The following is a 20,143-nucleotide window of genomic DNA, read 5'->3' as shown; positions in this document are numbered from 1 at the left end:
ACAGGGAATCCAGAACAGGTAAGTCCCTCAGGACCAATCATGAGAGTCGTGATATCAGGAAGTAACGAGAAGGTGGGAGGAGAAGGGGGAACTGATCACAATGATCTACCTATAACTTCCTCCTAGGGGAATGGACAAGAGAAAAATAGGTGAAGGGAGACATCAGTATAAGATATGAAAAAAATTATAAAGTATCTAGGGTTTATGAGGAAGGGAGTGTGGGACAAGAAGGGGAAAAATGAGAAGCTGTTACCAAGGACTCAAGTAGAAAGAAAATGTTTTTAAAATGATGATGGCAACAAATGTACAAATGTGCTTGACACAATGGATGGATGTATGGGTTATGATAAGAATTGTATGAGCCCCCAATTAAATGATTTAAAAAGGGAAAAAAAAGAATTTCTTCTTGGCTCTCAAAGCTTGAAGAACTCTCTTCATTTTCCTATTGTGTTTAATTTATTATAAAACTAAACTCACTACGTCACAATTTCCTGTATTCCTTAAGAACAGTGAATTATTATTTATTATGCATATAACTTATTTATGTGTTTATAAGTTATGTTTGGAAAAGGCTATCTTTTTCCCCTTTAATATGGGCACATCCTTACTGTTAAATATTTTAATCAAAGGTCTATCTTAGTGGTCCTGGGTCATGTAAGCACATTTAGAAAAATGTTTCTCAGGCAATGATTTATAGCTTTGGCTGAGAACCACTGCTCTAAACTACACTCGCAGAAAAGATATATTCTGTCAGCTTCATTTTTCATCCTTTAAATTGCAGGGTAACTGGTCTATAACAAATGTTCAACTTATTTTAGTGAATGAAGAATACTGATTTCTGTATAACTATTTTTGCAATCAGTGACCTTAATGCACTTTTAATGAGCAATTATAACTTTAAGTTACAATGGTTTCTCTTATTTTGCCTGTTTTCACAGAAAAAAAGAGCCGTATTTTCATGATAAGAGAAATGGAAGTTATAAAAACAAATACATTGTAAACATAGCAACTTTAGTAATTGAAATATAAATGCAATTAGGTGATACTAACATTGTAAAACCAGCTTAGCCATGGGTGAAATACTACACATGTCCTCGTCTTATTAGGATGCTGTAAAAAATATCCAATCAGACACCCCTTGTCGTCAGAACAGCCACAAGGAAAAGAGACAGTCGGGATACAGTATAGCACCGATGAAACACACAGCCATCCTCTGGTTCTTTAATGCTTCCTAACCCCCCACCCCCAACCCCGCCAGACACACACTATGAACCCATTCAATCGTACAAATCTGGTTTGACCTGGAATCGAGAATTACAGATCTGGGAATCGAGAACAGATAAACTCCTCAAGACCAATAAGGGAAGTGGTGATAAACTCCTCAAGACCAATAAGGGAGGGTAAGTTTTGGGGAGTGGTAGGGGTAATCAATCACAATGATCGACATATGGACCTCATGCCAGGGGATGAACAGCAGAAAAGTGGGTGATTATGATATGGGTCAGTGTAAGACACACACACACACACACACACACACACACACACGAGAATAATTTATAAATTATCAAGGGGGTATAGGGGAGGGAGGGTAGGAGGGTCGGGGAGGGAGGTTGAAAAAATGAGGAGCTGACGCCAGGGGCTCAAGTAGAAAGAAAATGTTTTGAAAAAGATGATGACAACATATATACAGATGTGTTTGACAAAATGGATTTATGTATGGATTGTGATAAGGGTCGTAAAAGCCCCCAATAAAATGATTTTTTTAAAAAGTCCAATCAAAACAGTGACTTCAAAAGGGATCTTATATAAAAGGAAAAGCTCAGAAATACTCAGGAAAGGGTTAGAAAATGAACCCTCACATGTTGAAACAGGGATGCAAGATGTGTCAAGAAACAATAGTGTGGGAGTGGTATTTTCCATTTAACCGAAATTTCTACAATTTTGTAGAAGTGCATTTTAACTTACCCTCATAAAGAATTTTAAGCAGAAATCTCTGTGAATTTCATCAAAATGGAAGATTTAAGTTAGCTTTAAGAAAGAAAAAATTAAGAAAAAAGTGGGAAAATATTTTCATGTGTTACAGTAGAATGCATATACATTTCAGTCATGTTTTAACTAAATATTAAATCTGAGTTCTTAAAAATGTATAACAAGTTTTTCTGAGGATATATGATACCATTATTAAGTCCATTATCTCTATATTTAAACTACTATTACTTTTTTTAGAATTAAGGTATGAATTCCAAACCTTATTTTTCCTAAATTTTCCTTATTTTCTGTGTTTTCAAAAACACAGAACAAAAATAAACCCAATGTCCTCTAGGCAATTCAAAACTTTTGTACTATAGATCATAACTGAGGATAAAATATAAGTATCTGTATTGGTAGCTGCTCTGGATTGTTCTAGTACCCATTCGAGGTTGTTACCACCCACTTTGGGAAACACTGCTTTAAAACAACTCAAGTAAAGTGGATGAATAAAGAATCTATATATTTCTCTTTACATACTAATAACTAATACTATATAATAATAAATAGTATGCTACAATCAAGCCTCTTGTTTTTAGAATTTTACTTTTAGTCTTCCTTTGTAAGTTCCTACACACATTATAAAAATAAGAGAATTTTTCCATTAGAAAGGAATTCATAATGCATTTGCTGTTTGCTTTATAGTTTTTTATCAGTTGATTCAAATTATATATATTTTTCTTAATTCTCTTGTCATTCAAAGTAAGTATTGACTTTTAAAGAGGTTCCCCAAATTGTTTAAGATTTAAGTACTGTAAAATCTGTTTTCCCTTGGTTATTAGGTCTTAAAATTGAAACTAGGGTAAAGTATTGTGTTAAAGGGAATTCTGGGAAAGATGAAACTGATTAGATCTCTCTCTATAAACAATATGTAGTCAAAATATAAACAATATGTCATCTAAAGCTGGATTTTGTAGAAAAGCAAAATCGATAAAACATATATATGCATATTTTGAGAAATGTATGTCAAGAAAATGACTCATACAGTTGTAGAAACAGGCACACTCCAAGTCTGTGTGTCCGAATTTAGGCTTCTATTGACTTATGTAGCTGTAAGGAAGGTGAAAGCAAAATTGGCAAGAAGACCACAGGCTTGTGTCTGCAAAGGCAAACTATTCTAAGTTGAGATGGTAACGTGGCAGGCTGCTGATGAGGTAAAGCACTGGCAGATGTCATGGCAGAGTGCTGGCTCATGTCCAAAGAACTGGAATGTGAAGAAGCCAGATGAAGAAGCCAGACCCAGGAAAAAGCAAGCAAACGTTCCCATGGTTTCCACTCATATTGGAAGCAGACCATACTACCCAAGAAATGCATTTTAATTGATTGGATTAGAGCTATCATCTGAATAAAGGTACTCCACCTGACCTTAACTAATTGTCTAATCATAGCAGACTTCATTGGCAATGTAACCAAGAGGAATTCCTAAAACTCAAATGAAGGCTGAACATGATCATGGGACAAAAGGAAAGTACAAAGAAATAGAGGAAAGAACTAGGAGGCAAAGGGCAGTTACAGAGCTCTAAATACAGGCATACACAGATGTAAATATATTTATCTATGATGAGGGGGCAATAGATCTATGTACATATATTTATAGGCTTAGTATTAAGGAAAGAGAAGGACAGTGGGTCCCTGCTCAAGTACTCCCTCAACACAAGTACACTTCATTCTAATAATTTGGCAGTCTGAGGTGCTCACCTTCCTGGCAAGATCACTGAAGACAATGGGTTCACAAGCAAATGTGGTGAAGAAAGCTGATGGTACCCGGCTACCAAAATATATAGCATATGAAGTCTTAAAGGCCTAAAGATAAACAAGTGGCCACCTAGCTGAGAAACACCAAAATCAACATGGAAGAAGCACACCAGCCTGTCCCGACTTGATCACTGAGTACAAAGCAAATGTGGTAAAGAAAGTTGATGGTGCCCGGCAGTCAAAAGATATAGAATCTGGGGTCCTAAAGGCTGGAAGATAAACAAGGGGCCATCTAACTGAGAAACAACAAAGCCCACATGGAAGAAGCACACTAGCCTTTGAGATCACAAGGTGTTAAAGGGATCAGGTTTCAGATGCAAGGGGGGGTGCGGGGTTGGGGGGGGCGTGGATTAGACCAGCTATCCTGCATCAAGCTGGGTTCGAACTAAGGCATGTGGATGATAGGAAAAGAAAGAGCTATATGCAAAGCATGGGACCAGGAGGACTCCAATCTGATGGATTGAAGGTCCCAAGTATATTTGAAGCTTGGATTTTATATTTTTCTTACACAAGGGAATTGGTCACAAAAACAAACATCAAAGAACTTACACATTCCTAAACTCTTATCTATGCAAATGTTACTTAACTAGTCACAGTTTCTTAACCTTAGAATAATAAAAGCACTAGGTTCAAGGACAATCACACAGATATGTAAGATTCAAGAGAGCCTCAAAGAGATCATAAATAGCTGAGTTATCCCTCAATACTTTTAGCAGAAAAGTCACAAACAACAGTCATTTTGCAATGCTTTTGTCTGCAGAGACACAGAGGCACAGGGGACTAAATAGTCACCCATTAGTAAACACCTTGATCAGCCAGATGCTTCCTACATTCAGACATCAAAGAAAATAAAAAATCATACCATTGTGAATGAGGGGGAGTGTGGAGTTGGGACCCAGGGCCCATCTGTGGGGAATTGGCTATCCCCTTGCAGAAGGGCTGTGGAGTGGATACGAGTCAGTCAGGTTGTAGTGTAGCAATGATGAAACATACAATTTTCCTGTAATTCTTGAATGCTTCCTCCCCCAACTATCATGATCCCAATTTTACCTTACAAATCCAGCTGAACCGGAGGATGTACACTGGTACAGATAAGAACTGGAAACACAGGGAATCCAGGACAGATGCACCCCTCAGGACAAGTGGTGAGAGTGGCTATACTGGGAGAGGGGAGGGAAGGTGAGGGAGAAAGGGGGAACAGATTAGAAGGATCTACATGTAATCTCCTCTCTGGGGGATGAATAGCAGAGAAGTGGGTGAGGGGAGATGTCGGATGGTGTAATATATGACAAAATAATAATAATTTACAAATTATCAAGGGTTCTTGGGGGAGGGGAGTGTGGCAAGGGAGGGGAAATGAGAAGATGATACTAAGGGTTCAAGTAGAAAGCAAATATTTTGGGAATGATGATGGCAACATATGTAAAAATGTGCTTGACACAATGGACGGATGTATGGATTGTGATGTGTTGTACGAGCCCCCAATAAAATGATTTAAAAACATTATTACTTTGTTTTAGTTCACATCAGGGGGTATTCCTAGTAATATTCAAACCACCTAAGTTGACACAAAACTGTAACTAGCATAAGTGCATGCGTATTTGTATATGTGTGTGTAAGTGAATGTCCACTTTCACTTCATAGCCACCAAAAGGTGGAATGTTTCATGGAAGGGGAGTCAGAGTAGAGTGAGATGGTTGTTTTACTTGATTACAGCTAAAATGCCTCAGTTGGAAAATTTACAGTATCATATGGACATGAATTCACCTTTCTAGAGTTCTTTCCTGGGCTTTAACAATTGGAAACCCTGGCATTTCAGTTTCATCTGCTGTGATGCTGGCCCATTCTCACAAATGTACAACTAACCAACACATTAATATAAGAATCTAAGCCTTTTTCGAGGTGATATGTATCTTCAGCCAATAGTGTTTTGAAGAATACCAGTGGGTACTATAAACTCATGTCTCCTTTAATCCACACATTCCCATAAAAATGGTTCATTTTCCCCCTACTCTTTATGAAAGGTTCCATTATAAAAGGAGGAGAATAGGTTTTCTTTTTTCATGTTTTGAATTTTCTCTCTCTTTTTTTGGTATAAACCACAATTTCTAAAAGAGCTTGCTACTCAATAGATCTAACTACCCATATCTATCTACCCATGCCCTATAAAATACTACTTAAAAATACCAAGTTGCATATCATAAAAATTGCCTTTTATCAGCAATGAGAATTTCTTTGTGGTGACATTGTGGATCGCTGATTTTATCTGCTGCATTCAAATTACTTACATAAATATTTTAAATGTTTATTATTTTCATGAATATTTACTTTTTGACCTAAGATCTCCTAATATGTTGTACTCCTTTGTTGAGAAATGGCCAAATAAGTTTTGTTTAATTATCATTTCAGTAGCACTAAAGCTCTGTGGAGTCGTTTTCAGGGTGATGCAGGTTTGCAGCCTTAGCATGGGTTTGGCATTCAGGGTTGAATACTGCAGCCAGGTTTCTGGAGGCATGTTTTCTTGTCCAGGATGAGTTTTAGAAAGCATTAGATTTCATTAACTAGATGATGCCATTTGGAAGAAATGTGTCTCTTTTATTTTATTTGAGTGCTGGGTTGTGATAAGCTCTTTTGCTTTTGCCAGAAGTGGCTTAGTTGATGTAGTTCTCTGTCAACTGAGATAGGAGCCAGGTGCCTCATGTGCTAGTTCTGCTTTGATATCCACAGAATAATTCTAGGTTGCCTATGAGGCCAAATTATAGAACAGGACCACAATAACAGAACTCCCTTTGATTATAAAAATAATGTCCTAAAAGAAAATCCTTGGTAGTTAAAATTAATTTGTTGAATATTTTGTCCACAGACACAGACTCTCTCTAAAGAGATTATAGATATACCTCCAGAAGATGTCAGTTTGAGCATTTAGGCTCACCTGACCTAACTCATGGTAATCTCAATACTCTTGTAGACAAGAGTCAGCTGGACAATGATTAAGAAGACCGAAGGAGAATTGATGCATTTGAGCTGTTATTGATGAAGACCGTTAAAATTACCATGGACTGCCAGACAAAGGAATACATTTGTCTTGGAAAAAGTAGAGCCAAAATACTTCATAGCAATGAGGACAGTGAGTGCTGTATGTGTCTCATGTACTTGGGATGCTATCAGGAAGGGGCAGTCGCTGGAAAAGAACACCTTGCTTAGTAAAGTGGAAGGTTAGCAAAAGAGAGGGAGACCCTCATGGAGAAGGGTCTGTAGTTACCACCTATGTGTTGCAACCTGTCAGTTGCAAACCATAGTCTTGACTGGAGCAGACATCCTCATCGTTCTCCCTTGGATTGGCTCGTGGGTTTGCAACACATAGATCGCAACACATAGGTGGCAACTACAGTAGAACCCCCTACCTCCACCGCATCGCTCCTCGAAATAATCGGATTCCGACGTAGCATGTCGAGGACATTTTGTATGTGAGTTCAAACAAATCATCGGAATCTGACCTGACACACGTGCCTTTTGTAAACAAAAGCAGTTCGTGTTTCGATCACTCGGCGTTCGTTGGCATTGTTAGTACGCGTTTTTTAAATCTTTTGCAGCTATGTTCAGCGTTTTGCTATAATTTTCTGAGTTTTTGTGGCTTTTTGTGCTGTTTTTAGATGAAAAAAATGGGTCCTAAGAAAGAGTTTTTGAAAGGAATCGTCATGATAAGGAACTGGTTAACCGTGTTATCAATATTGTTGATGATAATTTAGTAAACCCTTTTAGAAAACAGGTAAAGAAATGCCAACAGCAGACCACATTAGGCAGATTTAGAAAAAGCTAGTCAGATTCTAGTGAAAAAAGGCACAGAAGGTAAAAACTCCTGAAAAGTACCTCCTCTCCTCATCCGTGTCCATAGATCCAGATCCTCATCCATCTCAAAGAAGGGTCATACTGTAGTTGTTAAAAAAATTAATGTTGTATTTCTTATTTAAATGATATTATTTATCCCTTAACTTATTTGCTTTGTCATTTTTGTAATGTGTGGTACAAAAAGGCAAGGTTAGAGTAAAACGTGGTGGTCGAGAACGGATTCATCCGTTTTCAGTTATTTCTCGTGGGAAAATTGATTCGGAACCCGTCTGCATCGTATCTCCACACTCCTGCTAGAACGGATTCACGTTGCAGCCTGGGGTTCTCCTGTCTGGGTGAAGTTTCAGATCAATTGTGGGAATGACATGTGACTGAGTATCAATTCCTTCTGTTGCCCATATGGTCCTCTTAAATAGGAATGGACTCCCAGAACCCAGCATCACCTGCAACACTTTCAGATGGATTTTGCTAAATTAATTGTGCAGGTGCAATACAATGTTCAAATCTGAATTGCACGGTATATGATTACTTCACTGAGTCCAAAAACTTCTAAGCTTTCTATTAAAGACCTCTTAATCTTCAGAGCACCATTGATCATCTGGTACCTCAACCACATTCTGACACATAGTCGCTGCTTTAGGTAAATTGAATGGCACTCTGTGTTTCTCTTATTCTAATTGCTTGTTCTCTAGATTAAGAGGTGAGGTTATAGAGATATGTGTGTAAATATTTATGCATGATATAAATTTATGGTTGCATTTGACAACCTGTTAAACTGGAACCTGTTGGAAACTACACTAAATTAGGTGAATTAAATATTCCATCCAAGTCATTAAGGAGGCAATTCTTTTGCAGGCACATTTTGAGTGTCTTCCAAAGTTTCATCTTGTGGCAATATTTCAAATATTATTCTACTTATGCTATTCATAAGATTTTCACTAGCAAGTTCTTTCAGTAGTACACTGTATAACTCTTCTTCCTAGCTTGTGTTAACATGGAGATTGTGCTGAAACTTGTATACCATGTGTATCTCTGCTGATACTGGAAATATTGGTAACATAGCTTCAAACATTGCAGCAACACATAAGGAGCCACAGTATGAAAACTGGTACAGGAATGGTGATTTTTCTCAGCGATGGCCTCTACTTCTAAAATGTTTTTTAACATCAGATCAAATTCATATTAATTGATTTTGCAGAAAGAAAATATAATCGAATTGAAAATGGACACATTTACTACTAAATATTACACACCACACTGAACAGTTTAGCAATCATTGTCCTGCCTTTTTGAATGTGTATTATTGAGAGCTTTGGCCCATTGCTCACTCTCATTTTTTGGGTAAATAGTGTCCAGCCCCTTTGGATTTTAATCTGTACAGGTCAATAATTCATGTATCAAGTTCTGAAAAGCTGATCTATACATGTATAATTTCCTTCTCTCAACAGTGTTTGAAATTCAATATATTTGGCTAAATTAATGGTACTATCAATAGAATTAGCTTGTGTCCCATGGGGATGATTGATAATGTTCTAAAAAATGTTAATAATGTCTCTAAAGTGAACTAGGGACATATATAAACCATAGATATATGAATGGCTTTTAAACTTGTATTTAATCTTAGCTTAATGTGATAAAAATTCATTCTCATGAATTTTCATAGCTCATTGTTATGAAGAGATACAGAAGATATGAGTGCCCTAGAAACTGTGGCAAAGAAATCAGATTGTACTCAGCATTAGGAAATAATTGCATCTGGGGTCTTCCTGAGGGGTTGGTCTTAAAAGAAATGAAATAAAATATTTCATTTAAATGAAATATCACTAAGTTCACATAGAAGAAGTACACCACTCTGTGTGATTCAAGAATTGTAAAGTATAAAAATCCAAACCCAGAGAAGGGAATCGTATTAGAGCTTACATTCTGCATAGTTTATAAAAGCCTATGAGTGATCGTGGAAGCCCAAATCCATTTGTAGGCACCCCATATGGATTAAGCGTCCGATGAATTCCCTCTGACTGTAGTCCAGAGGTGTAAAGAGTCTTGTCAGACAGAAAGCACTGCAAAGGCCGTAATGTCAGATGTGGTTAAATTAAAATGTAACGTTAACATTATCATATGGGCTCCCTGTTGATACGTTTTTAATTTCTTCCAATTTTAACAATCTGTTTTCTTTTAGGCTGAGGGTTTTCTCTGTTTTATTTGGTCATTGTTGATTTTCTTTCATGTTTTTTATTTGTGTTTTATGTACTTTTTGTATACAAAATGCAGGATAGGTAAATCTATAGAAATAATAATTGGCTTAATAATTACATAGGGGCATGGGAGGAGAGGTTGTGGGGAAAGAGGGGAGCTACCAACAATGGTTACAAGGAAGAAGAAACTCTTTTAAAATTGATTGTGATGTTGATTACAGAGCTCTCCTTAATATGATTGAACAATTGAATTGTATGATGTATGAATTGTATGCCAATAAAACTTTAATTTATTATATTTTATTTTTCCTCCTCTCTTAGCCACTCAGACCAATATTTCCATCTTAGAGGTACAGGATCTGTAGGAGGGAGGGTTTCCCCATGAAGCACCATTATTTTATCAGTTATTTTTTCATGCTCTTCCCTCCTTTATTATTTCCACTCATCTCTCATCTCTCCTTCTCCCTCTCTTTCTCACTCTCTTGCTCTCTCTCATTTGAAAGAAAACCATTCTGTTTTAAACAGACTGGGAAAAGGAAATAGGCGGCGCATTTTGGAAGTATAAGTCATCAAACAACACAAACAACAGCAGAACGTTGAGACAGGGTTGGAAGGTGAGCCCCGAAGGTTGGAAGACACTCAAGCATATTCATCCTCAACCTGTACCCGGACTAAGTGGAAGTTGTTTTGAAAAAAAAAAAGGCAGCATATTAAATGGTTCAAAATGAGAAAAGGTATATCTCAGGGTTGTACCCTTTCACCATACTTGTTCAGTTTGCATACTGAGCAAATACTCGGAGAGGCTGAGCATATGAAAACTGCTGCATCAGAATGGGGAAATCATAGAATACAGTCCAGTATCAAGAGCAACTTAATTGAAAGAAAACAAATATCCTCACAACTGTGCCAATAAACAAGATCATGATAAAAAGAGAAGCGTGACATTGTCAAGGGTGTTATTGCACTGGATGCAAAGTCAACACTCAAGACAACACCTGTCAAGAAATCAAATGATGTGTTGCATCGGGCAACTCTACTTTGGATGACCTATGTAATGTTGAGTGGCATCTACGTCACTTTGAGGACTAAAGCCACCTCGCATGCACGTGAAAACTGGACAAAGAATAAGGTAGATGAGAAGAGTTGATAGCTTTAAATTGTAGTGTTCGTGAAGAATACTGAAGATATCATAGACCCTGAAGCATGAATCTATCAGTCTTAGAAGAAGCAGAGCCTTAGAGGGAAGGATGGTAAGTCTTTACCTTGAGTATTTTGGAAATGTTGTTTGGATAGACCAGACTCCGAAGAAAGACGTGATGTTTCTAAATGAAGAGGGCCAACAAAAAATTGCAGCACTTTCCATGAGATGGCTTGGCATAGTGGTGGCAATGAGTTCCAACAGAAGGATGGTGGTGAGGATGCTGCAGGAGACAGGAGTGTATCATTCTTCTGCATGCAGGTAGCTGTGAGTCAGAACTGAGTGCACAGCGTCTAATGACAGCAAATGCAGCAACGCTAACCACATACTTACTCTGCATCCAGTGTAATTCTTTTTATGGTATACTTAAAATCTTGATCAGCATAGGCAATTATTTGTAGTAGGAAATTTTTGTTTTGATTGTTTTATATATTAGTTTGTAATGTATATGTGCTATGAGAACGAGAATCTTGTCTTTCTTCAGTTTTTTAGATTTGATGCATTTATATTTAGGAAAAGAAGTCCCATTGGCACACTGGTAACCCAAAGGTCAGCAATTTGAACCATTCGTGGTTCCATGGGAGAAAAGAACTTGGGAATATGCTTCTTAGAATGATAACTAGAAAATCTATGAGACAGTTCTGCTCCGTCCTTTAGTGTCACTCTGTATTGAAATTGATTTGACATAAAATATAACCCAGGTAACATTTTGAATATATTTAGGTTAAAATAAAACAATAATGATAAGAGTAATCACTATTGTTATTGAGGATTTATTTGTCCAACGCATAGTAACTCTAAAGGACATGTTTCTGAGTTTCTGTGATTATAAATATCTACAGTTTCTGTGACTGAAAATATGCAGCCATCTTTTCCTCCTGCAGAGGTACTGGTGAGCTTGAACTGCCTGTCATTTGGTCAGCACCTCAGTGACTCTCCTCAGGCACCAGCATGGCTCTGTAGTCTCATTACGAGTTGAAATTGAGTCCTTGGCAGTGGGTTTGCTTCTTTTGCTATTCAGCAGTCAAAATTTTATGTGCGCTATAGGTATTAACTCATTCAATAGTTATAATCACAGGGAAAATACCATGATTAACATAAAGGTTAAGTAAGTTTCCCAAGGTTTAAGAACAATTTTGTAGTAGCCTTAAAATTAAAATTCTGAAAAAATGCTCATAACTGAATATTATATTAAGTCTCTCAAAATTAACTATATTTAAAATAATTTAAATTATATTTTAAACTTGTGTTCATTTAAATTGACTAAAATTAAATTAGAGTTTATAAAATATAACCAGGGTCTCCATCACACTAGTCACATTTCAAGTACTCAATAGATACATGGTGTGTAGGTAGCTGGTTCTGTATTTAACATTATCCGTAGAGAATATTTTTTATCATTATAGAGACCTCTACTCAACAGTGTTGACGTAGACTTGCATTGCAAAGATATTTTGTAAAGGACCAGGCGATCTATGTATTCGTCCTTGCAGGCTAGACCCGCCCATGCTGCAGCTGCTCAAACTTGCTTCTTGCAGTGCAAAAGCAGCTATAGGCGTTACTCTCCCTGTGCATTACTGCTTTCTCATGACACCCAGTTTGTGGACAATAAAATGTGAATATGATATAGTTTTCACATGATATGGAATATTGTTTTTCCCCCGAACCAGAAAAATGGTGAGAAACATTTTAAAATATCATACAATACATTAATAATCAGTATGCTACAAGCTTTCTGATATCTGGCTCCAAAGTTCTCTTGCATCATGCTTTACATTACTATTTTTCTATGGTTTCCAGCAATCTTAACACAAGTATTATCCATATGACTTTAAAGATTTGTAAGGGCTGCAGTTAAGATTTATTCTTCCATGTTTTTTAGCATATGATTAATATCTTGGTATTACACAATTATTGAAGAGAAGGTTCATTAATTATCTGAAAGCTCAGCCCCCTATCAGTTACTGATCCCTATTGCTAATCATCTTGTCTACAGTTCGTTGTGCTTTTCTGAAGATTTGCCAAATATGCTGGTCATTAGAAGATATATTGTTGCTTTTTCTAGAATTTGTCATTAAATAGATTTTAGTATCTAGAAACATTTTTATGAACAGTTGCTTGTTGTATAGATGCTTCAGTCTTTGTGGCCACAACATGGCAAATGTAAGGCATGATTATAATTACAGATATTATAGCATTATAAGTTTGAAGAACGAAAAAGAGAATTATGGGGATCCATTTTGATGGAGATAATGCTAGTGAACTATTGACAAAATGTAAGGTTTTCCAATTGCTATCATTTATAAGAATGCATCAGAAAATGAGGTAACACCTAGAGGTAGGATAAAGTCATTTAATTAACAAACACATTAAGTAGTTAAGGAACTGTAGGATCAGCTCTGGAACTAGGTCTAGTGTACTGTAATTTTTTAACTTTCAGTTTTGCCTTCTCGTGTTAAAGAGTGTTGGGAACCCTATTTGTTTTTGATACTTTTCTAGAAGTTCAGTTTGTGGTAAATATTTGACCAATATCTAAATGAAAAATGTGATCTATAAATGTGTAGCATTTGTTTTCAATGCATTGCCCAACATCTTCAATAGGGGATGAAGAGTTGGTGGGTGAGGGTGGCAACTGAGCATCAGAACCGATTTGTAAATCATTTTAAGGCTAATGATCAGCAAGCATTGAGAACTATGCAACGACTGACAATGAAAAATTTCCATACAATATTAAAACTGGGGCCTGGCCTGTTTACAGAATATCACTGGCGAGAGAATGGAGGTCAAAAGGCTCTGCTAGTGTGATTATGAGGTACTCGCCCACATGGTTTCGCCAGTCATACTGTGGTATGTTATAATCATTATAATGTGCTGCAACTTCGTTGTGTGAGATCTACCCAAGAAATAAGCCTCCACGGATTTCAGTCTATCCATAGTGGAAGACTGGGAGTAAACTACTGTAGTTACCAGAGTATTGGAGAGATAATTATGGGAGATTATATTAGTCTGGGTACTTTAGAGAAACAAATCCACTGAAACTCAAGCATAAGAGAGAGTTTTATGTAAAGGTTAAGTGAGCATCAGGAAAACATCCAAACCCAGTGCTGCCCAAGCCCACAAGTCCAACAGTAACCCAGTAACCTGTATGTCCAACACCAGTCCACAAAGTCCTCCTCCATCTCACACAACAGATGCAATGACACCGACTGCAGGAGGAAAGCTGAGTCAGTGAATGTGTAAGCATCTCAGTGCTGGCAAGGGTCTCCACATGGCTGCTCCAGTACCCACGGCTGCATTGGGGTAGGTCCATGTGGCTTCTCCTCAGGGGTGTCTTGCAGGAAGTCAACCTTGCCAGCTGAAGCTGGAACTGGCTAAGGTAGCTGTACCCTGGTGTGACCATCAGAAAGCAAGAGACCTGAAAACTAGAAAGGTGAGGCTCACCGAACCATTTATCCCTCAACCCTTCAATTAACCCCACATGTGTTTATCAACCAGGTTGGCATAATAAACTAAATGACTGAGATAAAAATGATAAACCTGACTTGAAGATTGAAACCCTTGTCACTTGATCTCTGTCTCATAATCATTGAGCCTGATCTGGTTTTCAACATTCTCTCTCTCTCTCTGATGTCTTTTGTCATTGCAGTTAGCCCACTTAAATTTTAGTTATATATTTTTCTGGTTTTAGGTATATGAAACCCAGAATTGATGAACCTATAGAGATAACAAGTAGAAAAAATATCCTGGGGAGTATAGGGTGGTGGGTGGGTAAAGGGAAGCTGTTATCAAGGACTTCAAGAAGGAAGAGAATGTATTGAAACTGATTGTGGTAGCATTTGTTCAATACTGCTTGATGTGATGGATCTATAGAATGATACAATATCTGTATTAGCTCCAAATAAAATATTTTTGAACAAAACAAACAAAACATAAGCATAACTATAGTTTGAGTTCTAGACAGCGCTGCATGATGAATTATAAGAACAGATATAGTTTATAGATCATATTATTTTTATTAGGTGCCATCTAATTCAAATTCCAACTCAGTGACTGAATGTTACCCGAATGAAACACAGCATGATCCTGGACCAGCGTTTCAACTGTTCTTGTGTTTGCACCCGTTGCTGCAACCACTACATCAATCCATCTCGCCATGGGTCTTCCTCTTGCCCACTGCCCTTCTACTGTATTAAGCTTGATGTCTTTACTTGGGAGGGGTCTCTCCTGATAACATGTCCAAAGTCTGTAAGACAAATCTCGTCATCCTTGCTTCTAAAGACCATTGTGACTGTACTTCTTCCAAAAGTTTATTTGTTCTTTTGTCGGTCCTTTGTACCTTCAATGTTCTTCATCAGCAACATAATTCAAGCACATACACTCTTCTTGCTCAATATCCAACTTTAGCTGCATCGGACGCAACTGGAAATACCCTCGATTGAGTAAGGCTCATGTGAGTCCTCAAGTCACATCCTTGCTCTTCAACACTTAAAAGAGACCTTCTGCAACAGGTTTAGCCACTGCCACAAGTCATTTTATCTCTTTGTTGCTGCTTCCACGAGCACTGACCGTACATGATAACCTCCACTACTTCAATGTTTTCCCCATTTACCACGACATTATCTATTGGTCCTGTTGTGAGAATTTTTGTTTTATTTACATTAACTTGTAACCCAATTGTAGCCTGAATTCCTTATCTTCATCAGCACCTAATTCAAGTCCTCTTCGATTTCTAGCAAGCAAAATTGTGCCATCTGCAGACAGAAGGTTGTTTATAAGCCTTCCTCAACATCCAATGCCCTCTTCTTCATGGCAGCTAGCCTGTCTGATTATTTGCTCTCGATAAAAATTAAATAAGTATGGTGAGAGGATATATATCTTTAAGGCATTTAAAATACAATCAGAAATAATGGCCACTCAAATATTGCAGATGTTATTCAATAACTTGGTCAAACATCAGATTCTGAAAAAGAATGGAAGAAATAGCTAAACTAAGAATGTGATAGTATGAGCTAATGAATGTCAGATTATATTATTCTGAAGAACTAAAAAAAAGATATACAAGACTCAAAGATGGTAAGATTGATATAGTGTTTAAATGCATAAATCAGCGTAATATGTTGTGAACAATATTATAGATACTCTAAGAGGACTTAAGCATTCTAAATGATTTATAGATGTATTTGTAAAATGAAAGTTATTGTTCTCAGTATATAAAAATAAAAACACAAAAAAATAAGAGACTTGATATTTAGGATAAATAATTCTGAAAATTTGAAAAATCAAATAATTGACAGACATGATTTTAAGTGCTAAGATGAAATATTAGACAAATTTCATTTTAAATTAACTATTGTGAAATCTTATTAATCTATGTCTAAGAATGTTTTAAGAAAAATATTAATGTATGCTGAATTCTGTTATAATATTTTGACCCAGTGCTTTCAAGAAGATAAAAATGTGTACTTATTCATGATGAAAAGTATGTTTCCTTGGTTTGAAGTTTAGGTTCATGATTTCATGGCACATCTCAGTTATTTATATCAAAAGTATATGAAATGTATTTTTATAATGAAATAGTATGCTAACAATTAGTAAATTTATGTGGGTATAATTGAAGTGAGATGAAATTTATATTGATCTCTTGTAAGGAGCGTGAACATTTTATTTTTTCTTATTTAAATAATTTATCTTCTATTTGTTGTTGAGATTATATAGAGCAGGACATACACCAATTGAACAATTTGTACATATGCATGCAATTGTGTGACTCTTATTATCTTTCTTAATTTATGCCATCACACTCCCCTTTCTCTTCTGAATTGCTCCTCTTTCTTAACATTAATCCACTGCTCCTTGAAGGTCCTATCTAATCTTTCTAGTTCCCATTGTGCATTTTGACCCACATAGATCGATCTTAGAGAAGCATAATGCTCTGGGTAAATAAATATCCTTCACCATCTAAACTAAGCACTGTTTGGTTTGAAGGAGTCTTCAGGAAACGTCTTTTGGTTTAAGATGTAAAGGGCAAGAGTTTCAAGGGATTTGTCATTTTAACAAGGATTCTTCTATACATTTTTAAAAATCAAAATGTTGAATACTGGTACCCTTTAAAAGTTAAATTGGGGAAGTCTGCGCGCCTCCTCTCTCACTCCTGTTTTCGTCCTGCTGCCGGTGCCGCCTCCGCCGTGAGAGAAATTGTGCACCTGCAGGCCGGGCAGTGCGGAAATCAGATCGGCGCCAAGTTCTGGGAGGTGATCAGCGACGAGCACGGCATCAACCCCACCGGGACCTACCACGGCGACAGCGACCTGCAGTTGGAGCGGATCAATGCCTATTATAATGAGGCCACCGGTGGTAAGTACGTGCCACGGGCCGTGCTGGTGGACTTGGAGCCCGGCACCATGGACTCCGTGCGCTCGGAGCCTTTCGGACAGATCTTCCGTCCGGACAACTTCGTCTTCGGTCAGAGTGGTGCTGGCAACAACTGGGCCAAGGGGCACTACACAGAAGGCGCAGAGCTGGTCGACTCTGTGCTGGATGTGGTCAGGAAGGAGGCGGAGAGCTGTGACTGCCTACAGGGCTTCCAGCTGACCCACTCGCTGGGCGGCGGCACCGGATCGGGCATGGGCACGCTGCTCATCAGCAAGATCCGAGAGGAGTACCCCGACCGCATCATGAACACCTTCAGCGTGGTGCCCTCGCCCAAGGTCTCGGACACAGTAGTGGAGCCCTACAACGCCACGCTGTCCGTGCACCAGCTGGTGGAGAACACGGACGAGACCTACTGCATCGACAACGAGGCCCTCTACGACATCTGCTTCCGCACCCTCAAGCTGACCACACCCACCTATGGGGACCTCAACCACCTGGTGTCAGCCACCATGAGCGGTGTCACCTGCCTGCGCTTCCCCGGGCAACTCAATGCTGATCTGCGCAAACTGGCTGTCAACATGGTGCCTTTCCCGCGCCTGCACTTCTTCATGCCAGGCTTCGCGCCGCTGACCAGCAGGGGCAGCCAGCAGTACCACGCCCTGACCGTGCCTGAGCTCACCCAGCAGATGTTTGACGCCAAGAACATGATGGCCGCCTGCGACCCTCGCCACGGCCGCTACCTTACGGTGGCTGCGGTCTTCCGGGGCCGCATGTCCATGAAGGAGGTGGATGAGCAGATGCTCAACGTGCAGAACAAGAACAGCAGCTACTTCGTGGAGTGGATCCCCAACAACGTTAAGACGGCCGTGTGTGACATCCCACCCCGCGGCCTGAAGATGTCAGCCACCTTCATCGGTAACAGCACGGCCATCCAGGAGCTGTTCAAGCGCATCTCCGAGCAGTTCACCGCCATGTTCCGGCGCAAGGCCTTCCTGCACTGGTACACGGGCGAGGGCATGGACGAGATGGAGTTCACCGAGGCCGAGAGCAACATGAACGACCTGGTGTCCGAGTACCAGCAGTACCAGGACGCCACAGCCGAGGAGGAGGGCGAGTTTGAGGAGGAGGCCGAGGAGGAAGTGACGTAGGGAGGCTGACAGGGAAGCAGAAGCATTAGCGGTGTGAACTCTTTATTCACTCACAGCCAGTCGGTGTACAAGTCTCACTGTCCTGCACTTGCTGGTATGTCTCACATCACACTCTGTACAGACATCTCCATTAAAGCATTTTCATAGTGTCTGGAAAAAAAAGTTAAATTGGAAAAAAATGAGAGAGAGATTTTTGTAACAGGAACCACATAAAGAGTACTTGCGGAGGGTGTGTCTGTTTACAGCCAAACAACTCATGGAATTTGGTTCCTTGATTTGGAGGTTAGGGTCATGGTTTCTGTTAATTGCTATAATATTGTGCTTAGCGCTTCTATGCTACGTCCCTGCTCATTGCATGGTGTCTAGGCTCTTAATCCCTTGTGAGCAATCATCTAAGGTAAAATAGTTGTTCTCCCTCTGGAGCAACAGGAGAGAGCAGGAGGAGAAAGGGAGTGTGTCGGTTAGCGCCTCCATGAACCACTGCCTCTTGGCCCCAGACCAGGAAAACTGGATCTCTTCCTTTTGAATCTCGTTTTCTAGGAGTACATTATATTGGACTTCAGGAGGATATTGATTTTAACCTTATCTGTAGCTATATTTTATGGAATGACAGAAAAGTGAATTATGGAAAAGTAATAAAAGCTGAAGCAACTGGAGTTTGGATTTCTTGCACTTCTGAGTTGTGAATTTGAAAGGTTATTTTTGCATGTGTATGACCTATTTTTATAGACTGAAACTTCAGAATGTAAAGACATATAAAAGTTGCATCTGTATAATGCTAATAAAGTGACTACAAGTTATCCAGGATGCAATTGCGATGTCAGTTTGAATCCCTTTGTAGCAATTCTTTTTAGCCACCTATTTCAGAAGAAACAATTGCATATAGATTTCAATATTTTCTCCAAGGGAAAATGGGTTAGTATTATGGTTTTAGTATATTTAGACCTCAGCCATTATTTACTTTTATATCTTATTATATTTTTGATATTAGACATTACATATGTTATTGATATTAGATGTCAAATGGAAAATAATATAGCATTATTAAAAACTTGTACTGATTGAAATTTCCTTGGGTATAATATGATGATTTGTCAGTATTTTTTGCAACATAACACATAACAGTTTAGCTTAGTAGGTAAAAGAAAATACATACTTCTATTGCTCATGATGTGCTTTTATTGATGTCATTTAATAAATGTGAAAGAAACAATATGGAACACAGAACTGTGGAAGATAAATAAAAATAAGTTATTTTGTACATCTCACTTTGTCATTAATGGGCCAACTTTGAGAAAAGGGAAACTTTGCTCTTTTACTTACGTTCAGAACTCGAATAACTTTAAGATTCTTGAGTTCTTATCAGAGCTCTGGGACACAAGACAGATAAGCACACTTAAAGGTAAATCAAGCCTGCTGCCGCAGAGAATTTTCCTTAGTAGGAAATAATAGAGTCATCCTTTAAGCGTACTTTTGAGTAGATGAGTGTAAGTCATGAATCATGTGGGTTTGAAAACCTTTTTAATAAAATATATTGAGAATGCTTGGCTTTATCAGAATTTAAAGAATGGATAGAATGCCTTGATATATTCCTGAAC

At 38.3% G+C, this 20,143-nt stretch overlaps 1 pseudogene; it reads left to right on the top strand.

Moving 5' to 3' along the window:
* Positions 1–17,204: 17,204 nt before the first annotated feature.
* Positions 17,205–18,545, top strand: LOC142440674 (tubulin beta-4B chain pseudogene; annotated as a pseudogene).
* The last annotated feature ends 1,598 nt before the right edge of the window (positions 18,546–20,143 follow it).

The sequence above is a fragment of the Tenrec ecaudatus genome, chromosome 2 (genome assembly GCF_050624435.1).
Source record: "Tenrec ecaudatus isolate mTenEca1 chromosome 2, mTenEca1.hap1, whole genome shotgun sequence".
NCBI lineage: Eukaryota > Metazoa > Chordata > Mammalia > Afrosoricida > Tenrecidae > Tenrec > Tenrec ecaudatus.
This window is presented reverse-complemented; position numbering and strand designations above follow the sequence as displayed.